Genomic DNA, 9,256 nt, shown 5'->3' on the forward strand with positions numbered 1-9,256 from the left:
TCTGAGAGAAAAGTGGTCCAGACAAAAGGAACAAGTACAAAGACCCTAAGATGAGAATAAATTTTGACAAGGAATGAGAAAGACCGTATAGTTTTTTTTTTAAGATTTTATTTATTTATTCACAAGAGACATGGAGAGAGAGAGAGAGAGGCAGAGGGAGAAGCAGGCTCCATGCAGGGAGCCTGATGTGGGATTTGATCCTGGGACTCCGGGATCATGACCTAATCTGAAGGCAGATGCTCAACCGCTGAGTCACCCAGGCATCCCAAGACCGTATAGTTTAAGCAAAGTGAAACAAGTAAAAAGTGACAGCAAACTACTTTGAAGAGGTAAGCAGTGGCCAGATGGAGTCTGGTCCTGTACAGAATTATAAGGAGTTTCAGTTGTGTTCTAGGATGGGGATCTTGGAGGACTTGCAACCAGAAAGTATCATGATCATATTTACATTTCGAAAAGATGGTTTTAGTTACTGTACAGAGGATAAACTGCTGTCAAGGAGGAAACAAACATGGAAGAAGTGGGGCAAGTAGGAAAACTACTTCAGTAGACCAAGTGGGAGATGCAGTTTAGAACTGGTCATAGAAGTGAAGCACTAGAGGTGAAAAGTAGCCAACTTCAAAATATTTTGGAAGAGAGAATCAAAAGATCTTGATATTAGGTTGGTTGTGGGGTAGGGAAAAAAAGAGAATCGAGGATGATACCTATGTTTTGGGCTTGAACAACTAAGTGATGACATTTATGGGTAGGATGAACACTGGTGAAGTTACACATTTTTAGGGGGAGTGAATTTCTGTGCCTTGGTTTCATTCTTTATAAATTGTAAAAAGACTATTGTGAACCTCCTATGACTTTTCTGAGGAGTAAATAAATTCTAAATTCCTAGAACCAGTTAGAGGGGCACCTGGGTGGCTCAGTGGTGAGCATCTGCCTTTAGTTCAAGTCATGATCCCAGGGTCCTGGAATCCAGTCCGCATCAGGCTCCCCTCAGGGAACCTGCTTCTCCCTCTGCCTATGTCTCTGCCTTCCTCTGTGTGTCTCTCATGAATAAATAAATAAAATCTTTTTTTTTTTTTAAAAAGAACCAGTTAGAAATTTCTCCAAATTAACTAGTTCTAATTATGAATTAACCAACTATTTCTAATTACTCCTTTTTTTTTCTCCACAAAGATAATGTGAGTTTCTCTCATGAGACTTCAAACAAAGAGAAAATAAAATTTGTGAAGATCATTTTTTGAGTAGAAGTAACATGAGGGTACTCAGTACATATTGCTAGCGTATGAGTCATTTCAAAGCATTGGGATGTAGGGAAACTTTTCAACAATCTGTTCTTGTGGCTGAGCAATACCAGCTAGGAAACTAATTTTCAGCATGAAAGAGTGACTTCGAGCCAGAATTCCAGTTACTAAATGGTCCATTATAAAAAATCACTAATGACTAAAATTGCCCTGCAATATTGCCCTGCAATATGGCCCTGCAATACAAAAACAAAAATCTTCAGAAAATCATCAAGGAATTATCCATACGAAAACCAATTTTAAGATCACTTTACACTTTATTGTGAGTTTTCATTTCAGTAGGATTAGGATTCCTTTTTAGCCTCAAGCAAGCCATTGCCTCACTTAACCTAGCCACCAAAAACACTTGAACAATAATTACATGATTTAAGCAGTGACAAAATAATCTGATTTCACAAAGCACTATAATAAACATTAATTAATATTTAAGTTTTTAATCAAGTGAAAGGGAAAAAAACCAGAGGTTAAAAAAAAAAAATCATCAACATAGGCTTATCAGTTGTATCACTCTGGGGATTTTGATAAAAAGGGAGGCAATAAACATGTTATATAAGTAGAAAGTAATAGGAAACTAGTTGGGAAAGGGCATATGTGGAATATCTGTACCTTCTGCTCAATTTTGCCATGAACCTAAAACTGCTCTAAAAAAATAGTCTATTTTTAAAAATCACATTTCTCTAAACTCCTTCAACTGTGAGGAAAACTATACTAATTGCTCACTATATAGATTTTCTTTGGTGCGTTTATTAGGTTGAAACTTTTGAACACTACCTTTTGTAGTAAGCTCCTAAAGAGTAGAATTGCAAACATTGTAGAAAAGCAAAACCAATAAAGATCATATCACCTCATATCTATATAATTACAATAGAACCTGCCATTCGTCTGTCCTGCATGTTATGAGCATAACTGTGGCTTCTAAAACAGCATTTTCCCACATTTCTATTCAAAATTCTAAGTGTTTGTTTATTATGTTGAGTACCTTCGATCTCCACCCAGCAAATTCTCAGGCCCAGCAAAGTCTCTGAAGATATTGTCATTGTTTTCCTTTCATTCTCTTGAAACTAACTAGTATTTATAAAATAGCCATGTAATTTATCATCCTAACAGAGGCTCTATTAACAATTATACACATGGGGATCCCTGGGTGGTGCAGCTGTTTGGCGCCTGCCTTTGGCCCAGGGCGTGATCCTGGAGACCCGGGATCGAATCCCACATTGGGCTCCCAGTGCATGGAGCCTGCTTCTCCCTCTGCCTATGTCTCTGCCTCTCTCTCTCTCTCTCTCTCTGTGACTATCATAAATAAATAAAAATTAAAAACAAAAAAACAATTATACACATGCCCACCCACCTCCAAAAAAGTAAACTAGGACTGTCCCAGGCAAATCATGAAGTATGGTTTCCCTTTATCTCTGACACATTAGTGTAACGTCTCTAGTTGATTAATGTATGATTTTATTGTCTATTTAGATAACAGGTAAGCTCTTTAGCAGAAGGGATTATTTGTTTCATTTCTATTCTCCATAAAAGCTCTATTCATTAACAGGAAAAATTATATGTCAGAACCCCAACAATTTATCCTACAATCTGGAGTTTGTATTTATAATTGAAGGTATCCAAAAGTAGAACTGTTGACAGAGACCAAAAATTAATTTCATCAGCTGTCTTAATGATGACAATGGCATAGTTTAGCTTCCCCATATATGAATAATTCTAGATAAAAACTGCTTTAAAATCTGAGAAAACTAAATCTGTATTAACAGTTATGAGAAACTAAAAAATTAATAAAAATAATATTAGGTAACATTTATTTAGGGACGCCTGGGGGGCTCAGCAGTTGAGCCTGGGCCTTTGGCCCAGGGCGTGATCCTAGAGTCCGGGGATAGAGTCCCACACTGGGCTCCCTGCATGGAGCCTGCTTTTCCCTCTGCCTGTGTCTCTGCCTCTCTCTCTCTCTCTCTCTCTCTCTCTGTCTCTCATGAATAAATAAATAATCTTAAAAAAACACATTTATTTAGCTCTGTATGCTCGTCGTTGCAGTATTATTATCTACATTTTATAGATGAAGACCAAGACACAAAGATATCAAATTTTTTAGCTCCAAATGTAGGCACAGTGGTTGAAGTGCATGGTTCTCAAAACCCCAGCTTTCTCCTCAGAGAATTGGAAAGGGGAGCCCCAGAGAAAGGGAAAGTACCATGGAGACTGCAGGGAGGGAGGAGCTCCGGAGAGTGACCTCACAGAGTACATTAAACAAGGATCAGATCCTAATTAGCATGTCAAAGACTTTGAGAACTTTGAAAGAACCAGGAAAATCTTAACTCACTTAGAAAAAAACAATCAACAGATGCTCACAAACATCACATGATTTAAGCAATGGTGAAATAATCTGATTTCACATAGACCTATAATAAACATTAATATTTTAGTTTTCAGTCAAGTGAAAAGAATACCTAAATGACACAGATTATCTAACACACACTTTAAAGCAGTACTGTAAAAATGTTTCTGCAAGCAAATGTGAACACTCTTGACATGCATGGAAAAACAGAACATCTCAACAAAAAGAGAAGAACCAAATGGGAAAAAAAATTTTTTTATTTTTATTTTTTTATTTTTTGAAAAAAATATTAAAAATAAAGAACCAAATGGAAATTTTAGAATTCAGAAATATAACACCAAATGTTCTAACAAAAAATTACAAAGAAAGAAGAAAAGGAATGTGATGCTGAAAAAAAAATGGTGGGGAAACAGCTGAAAACCTACGTTTGGTGAAAGATACAAACCTATAGATTCAAGATGTTCAGCAAACCCCAAGCAGAAAACCTCAAAGGAATCCATGTGCAGGGACTTCATAATCATACTGCTAAAAACTGAAGACAAAGAAAACAAATCTTGAAAGCAGCCAGAGAAAATGCATTATCTGCAGGGGAACCATTTGAATGACTACAGGTTTTTCATCAGAAACCAGAAAACAATACTAGAAGGAAACCTAGAATATCAAGAATGAAAAAAAGAGCAATAGCAATGGTAAATATCTGGATGAAGATTGCAGACTATTTTCCTCTTGAGTTCTTTAAAATGTGTGATTTTTTATGGAAAAAATTATCACATTGCCTGATGGAGTTTTCAATATATACAAACATGACAACTGTAACATAAAGAGGAAAGGATAATACAGTGGTTAAGTTTTCTACATTTACTCTAAGTGGTAAAATAGATTTAAGTAGACTACCAAATTTGTATATTGTCATCCCTAATGCAACCATTCATACAGCCAAAATATTTTGCCTCAAATATTAAAATTTGGGGCACCTGGGTGTCTCTCAATTAATTATCTGCCTTTGGCCTAGATCATGACCTCAGGGTCCTGGAACCCAGCCTAGAGTCAGGCTCCCAAGCTCAGTGGGCGGTCTGCTGCTCCCTCTCCCTCTGCTTCTCCCTGTTTGTGCTCATACTCTCTCTCTCAAATAAATAAAAAGAAATTGTTTTTAAGATTTTATTTATTTATTTATAAGAGACACACAGAGAGAGAGGCAGAGACATAGGCAGAGGGAGAAGCAGACTCCCTGCAAGGAGCCCAATGTGGGACTCCATCCTGGACGCCGGGATCACGCTCTGAGTCAATGGCAGATGCTCAACCATTGAGCCACAAAGGTGTCCCTAAAAAAAAATTTTTTTTTAAAGATTAAAATTTAAGTTTTCAACTTTTCTATGACATAGTATATTTGGGAGAAAAAAAATACACTAAAACACTTCCTTTCATTAGAGCACTATCTTCCAGATATCTGGAAGATGAAAATAACTTCAGTCAATAATGTTACCAAAACAAATCTAGTGCATAGCTTTAAAAAGCAATGCTAAAAAGCCTGTATTTTACATGATAAATGCTTTGAACTTTGCGATCCTGATAAGCTACCTCCAAGATGGCCCTTAATGATGCCCATCTCCTAATATTAGCACCCTGGGTAGTTGCCTCCTCACTGTATCAATTTGGTCTATGCAACTAACAAAACACAGAACTGATGAGTATTTTTGAGGTTAGGTTTTGAAAGACATTGAGCCCTCTGTCTTGTTCTATGATTTTTCTACTGGGGAAAGTTATCTGTTATGTTGTGAGAAGTCCTACAGGGCACACAGACAGGTAGCTGAGGCTTCCTAAGGTGAGCAAATGTAAAGCCTCTCCTCCAGGCCTACTGAAGCCTTTAGATGTAACCCTGATGGGTATCTTGACTGCAACCACATGATTCTGCAACCTAGCTTAGTCATTCCCAGATTCCTGACACTCAGAAACTGTGAAGATGTTTGTTGTTTAAGGCTACTAAATTTTAAGGTATTAGTGTGCAGCAGTATATAACTAATATATTTAAATCCTTGAAGCATAAGATAAATAGATTGAGAACTGTTTATTGCAAAATATTGAAAAGAACCAGTGTGTGGGTGGGATATTGTGATATAGTAAGAAACACATATTGGCCTTTGTCCCAGGCTCCTCCTGGCTAGAGCACACCTAAAACCTTTTTCTTAGGTGATAAAGGGACTAGGAACAACTTTTGTGTTTGGTCACTGACTCTTATTCCTGACACAGAGCTCCTAAATCACTTGGAATTTCCCAATAGGAGCATCTTTTGTTCTCATGAGACTACCCCTTTTTGGTGGGATCACTACACACCCTTTTTCTCCTGGGAGGGAAGAGGCTTGAGATTATTAATTGATCACACCGAAATGATGAAGCCTCCATAATAATCCTTCAAGTATGAGATTCAGAGCTTCCAGGTTAGTAAACTCACATGCCGTGGGGGAGAAAAAAATACACTAAAACACTTCCTTTCATTAGAGCACTATCTTCCAGATATCCAGATACCAAACCAATAGAGTCAGAGGCTCCTTTGCCTAGGGCTGTTCTGGACCTCACCTGACATATCTCTTTATCTAGCTATTATCTATATCATTTTTATTTTATTTTTAAAAAGATTTTATTTATTCATGATAGAGAGAGAGAGAGAGAGGCAGAGACACAGGCAGAGGGAGAAGCAGGCTCCATGCAGGGAGCCCGATGTGGGACCCAATCCTGGCCCCAAGATCATGCCCCAGGCCGAAGGCAGGCACTAAACCGCTGAGCCACCCAGGGATCCCTATCTGTATCATTTTTAATGTAATAAACCAGTAATCATGTTTCCCTGAATCATGTGAGATGTTCTAGCAAATTAGCCAAACTTGAGGGGTGTGCAGCAGTGAGGGGAGTCTTCTGAGACTGAGTTCTTAACTTGTGGCATCTGATGATAACCCTAGAAGGGTCAGAACTGAATTGAATTGTAGGACACCCAATTGGATTGGAGAATTGCTTGGTGTAGGATAACTTACACATCTGACATCATTAAGTATATGAGTAAAGGAAGACCTGTTTTCCTTTCAGTGGATATGGTTAGATAATACGTAGTTAAATAATTTCTATCCATGGACTGGAATACTAAAGATTGAGTAGGTTGTGAAATACTGATAGAAAAAAATCGTCACAATTAATAGGTAAACACCTCTTGCATGTCTATGCATGTATTATCACTAAAATACAAAAAGAGGGAAATGTTGGCTGCCTTGGGAACTGATGTGAGAGTTTTTCATTATGTATCATCTTATATATCACAAATTCCCCATAATATATTATTACTTATCTGTGTTACATAGGCAAATAAAATCAGAACATTAAAACATTATTTGTGATTACATAACATCTTCAATTCCATAAGGAATAGGCCTAAACACAGTCCTAGGAGCAGATTTAGAAAAGGGCTAATCTTAGCATTTGCAAGTGTGTCTTTTTTTTTTAATATTTTATTTATTTGTTCATGAGAGACACAGAGAGAGAGAGAGGCAGAGACACAGGCAGAGGGAGAAGCAGGCTCCATGCAGGGAGCCCAACGTGGGACTCGATCCCGAGTCTCCAGGATCACACCCTGGGCTAAAGGCAGGTAGGTGCTAAACCACTGAGCCACCAAGGCTGCCCTGCAGGTGTGTCTTAAACCAAAAATGTTTCTCGTATTAATAGCTACTACTATATGGAGTTGGGACTCCATTGCACTAATGCCAGGATTTACAATCACTGGCGGAAAAAGTAAAATACCTAAATGAATTTTATTTTTATTTTATTTTTAAAAAGATTTTATTTTTTTCATGATAGACATATATATAGAGAGAGGCAGAGACACAGGCAGAGGGAGAAGCAGGCTCCATGCCAGGAACCAGACATGGGACTCGATCCTGAGACTCCAGGATCATGCCCTGGGCCAAAGGCTGGCGCTGAACCGCTGAGCCACCCAGGGACCCCTGCTAAATGAATTTTAATGTACATTCAGATTTGTTGAATTTCTAGTGGGTACAGCTAACATGGTATACAGGTCTAAAAGATAGAAAAACAACAAAAAAGATGGAAAAAACCCTTCACAATAAACGAACTTTCAAGAGTGTCTACTAGTTGCTACGTCTCTGTCTTGGAAAGATCTGAAAAACAAACTCTTCAGGGCACCTGGGTGGCTCAGTCAGTTAAATGACTGCCTTGGGCTCGGGTCATGATCTCAGGGTCCTAGAATAGAGCCCCACATCAGGCTCCTTGCTCAGCGGGGAGTCTGCTTCTCCCTCTCCCCCCCACTCATGCTCTAAAATCCGTAAAACAAACAAACTTCAGTAATTAAAAATCCTTTGTAAGAGCTAGCCACAGTTGGGGCAGCCCTGGTGGCTTAGCAGTTTAGCGCTGCCTTCAGCCCAGGGCCGGATCCTGGACACCCAGGATAGAGGCCCATATCAGGTTCTCTGCATGGAGCCTGCTTCTCCCTCTGCCTAGGTCTCTGCCTCTGTCTCTCATGAATAAATAAAATCTTAAAAAAACTAGCCACAGTTAACGTTTTACCTGGACCCTGATTCTCAAGCCTGTTACTGAAAACTGGCATTCCAATTTTGCAGTTCCTAGCATATTTTGGATGTTGAATGAGTGAAGTAACTCTTCAATATCTTAATATGTCTTGCTCTAATACATTTAAAATTTTTCTCATTGTAGAAGAATTCACCACACCAAAATGACATACTCTTAGTGTCTTAGTCCTTTCCTATATTATCAAAGCTTTAATTCATATGCAACGTATTTCATCAAAAATTTTTTTAAGATTTATTTATTCAGGGGATCCCTGGGTGGCGCAGCGGTTTGGCGCCTGCCTTTGGCCCGGGGCGCGATCCTGGAGACCCGGGATCGAATCCCACGTCAGGCTCCCGGTGCATGGAGCCTGCTTCTCCCTCTGCCTATGTCTCTGCCTCTCTCTCTCTCTGTGTGACTATCATAAATAAATAAAAATTAAAAAAAAAAATTTAAAAAAAAAAAAAAAAAAAAAGATTTATTTATTCATGACAGACACAGAGAGAGAGGCAGAGACACAGGCAGAGGGAGAAGCAGGCTCCACGCAACAAGCCCGATGTGGGACTCGATCTCAGGACTCCAGGATCACGCCCTGAGCCGAAGGCAGATGCTCAACCGCTGAGACACACAGGGATCCCAACTTTACCATATTGTTAATCGTATTCTATTATTGGATATTTAGCCTGTTTCAATGCATTCTAAATTAAAATTAAAAAATGAAGAGTGCAAAAATAAACATTACAAGTATCTTTGTTACTGTTACTCTAAAGCATGATCAAGGCAAAAGAAATCATATCATTAAAACCAATGACAAAGGGGATCCTGGGTGGCTCAGTGGTTTGGCGCCTGCCTTTGGCCCGGGGTGCGATCCCGGAGGCCCGGGATCGAGTCCCACGTCGGGCTCCCGGCACGGAGCCTGCTTCTCCCTCCTCCTGTGTCTCTGCCTCTCTCTCTCTCTCTATGTCTATCACAAATAAATAAATAAATAAATAAATCATAAATAAATAAATAAATAATAATAAATAAATAAAATTAAACCAATGACAAAAATCCAGCAATA

Source organism: Canis lupus, chromosome 9 (assembly GCF_003254725.2).
Source record: "Canis lupus dingo isolate Sandy chromosome 9, ASM325472v2, whole genome shotgun sequence".
Lineage (NCBI taxonomy): Eukaryota > Metazoa > Chordata > Mammalia > Carnivora > Canidae > Canis > Canis lupus.